The 2,086-nt window shown below is 27.6% G+C and overlaps 1 long non-coding RNA gene across 1 annotated transcript in view; it reads left to right on the plus strand.

Moving 5' to 3' along the window:
* LOC110270465 overlaps positions 1-2,086 on the plus strand; it is a 16,207-nt gene that overhangs the window by 3,127 nt on the left and 10,994 nt on the right. The gene's annotated exons all lie outside the window — the stretch shown is intronic.

Consider the following 2,086-nt stretch of genomic DNA (forward strand, 5'->3'; position numbering starts at 1 on the left):
ACTAAGTTTATATTTTAAATATAAAAAAGAGAAAATATGAGATATTAAATATGATCATATGATGTAGGTACCATATATAGCACACTCACGTCCATCTATCATAATTCATAAACATGTTTAATTATTCCCTCTTCCAGCACAAACAAATAAATATTTCTCATATGTAATTTAATTTGTGTCTCTCCCTCTTTTTTATTTGTTCCAATAATAAGAGCGATAATTAATATATAGCATTATTACATCTCCACTTGATCAACATAATGTTTTAGTGGAGCGCACACAGAAAATCTCACTTGGACTACTTGTGTTATTTCAGTTATTATCTTAAAATCATTTAGCAATAATGTACTATTTAACATCGGAATTTTCAAATGTGCATGTTAGGTTTATATAGAGGGGGTGGACCATGACGCATACTTGGATAGATGATATTTAATTTGTACATTTTTATTTTTATTTATGCTCCTTTGATAACGAAATATAACTTATAATTCCATATATTAATCTTGCACAACAAATAAATAGTTAATGAGACGGATATATATATATATAGCAATAAGCCTCCATTATTATGCATAAATTCTTATTCTTTAAAAATAAATTATTTTTTATTATATATAATTACATGTAAATTAAATTTTACTCTTATTTAATGTATAAAATAAATCTCTTATTTTTTTTTATTTTATTTCGAGTTGAAAAATCTCCGTGTATATATATTTGGTAGACGTCTATCATTACCATTGATGATGATATTGGATTTTTTTTTTCTTTAAATACTCATATAAATAGTTAAATGTGTCAAATATTATGAAAGGAATGATATTAAAATGAAAATTAAAATGAATGCCTCTAATTCAATTTTAAAATCTAAATAATACGAAGGATGGTTCGTACCCTTTAAACCATTTAGAAATTATTATATCTCTGTGGAACATGTAGTAAATGGAATGTGCACCTAGAACGATAATTAAGAAAATACAACTAGAATCATGTTTAATCATAAATTCATAATCGTAGGTCTACAGGTCTACTGTGCGTAGATAAACACAAAAAAAATTATACAAATAACATGATTTTTTATTTTTATATATATACAACTATACGTACACATACAAAAAATATTAGGTGGGTCACATACGTTTCTTTTGTGAAAAGAAATCCTTTATTTATGCCTAAAGTGCACCGATTTGAAAGTCAAACTCAAAACAACAGTAATTCCTCCGGAAAACAGGATCCCCTTATCGGCCCACTCTCGTTTTTTCCTAGTTGCTGATAATAGAGGAAATAAGTCTTCTAATTGTTTATGAATAATTAATTAAGTATATAAACCTCAAAAAACTGAGTAAAATTTTGAGTTTTTATTAAGATTTTTTTTTACTCCATGTAAAAAAATATATCACAACATGTGCGTGTGTGCGTATATATAGGTGTATTATTTTCATCTTGTGTAGGTAATAATCTGTTAACCAAAAACGAATTTTAAATAAAAATTAAATTGATAATAAATTAATTTTTAATTCATTAAATTAAAAATATTATAAAAATAAAAAACATAAATAATTATATATTCTAAAAATTTAATACAATTAAAGAAAGACGCATGGACCTGATATGCATGCATGTTACGGGTGACATATGATTTCATTCGTCATGGTTGCAGATAATATATATATATATGCTTGTAAATAACTTAAAGTACGTGGACATTTGCCTTTGCGAGTTGCATGCTACGTTGCAGTTCCACCGCTTGGGATGGTGAAACATGTGGAGTTGTGGACAATGCATGTAATGATGTTCGTGGCATGCAAAATAGGCATCCACGTGAATCGATTCATGCCGGACACCGCATGTAATGGTGATGGATATCAAACAAACTATAAATTATATGTCATTTACAACAATGAATAGGTTCCTCACCATTTTCCTTTTGGACAAAAAGGTGGCATCATGGATGATATATATAACGGTGCTACCCCCTAGGGATCAGAAGAAAAAATATGGGATAGATTGGTTCGAAAACAGTGTTTATGATCCTATATTTTTTTTTTCTAATATTTAGGGCATCGTAGACATTATCTTTAGA

The sequence above is a fragment of the Arachis ipaensis genome, chromosome B03, assembly GCF_000816755.2.
Source record: "Arachis ipaensis cultivar K30076 chromosome B03, Araip1.1, whole genome shotgun sequence".
NCBI classification, from domain to species: Eukaryota; Viridiplantae; Streptophyta; class Magnoliopsida; order Fabales; family Fabaceae; genus Arachis; species Arachis ipaensis.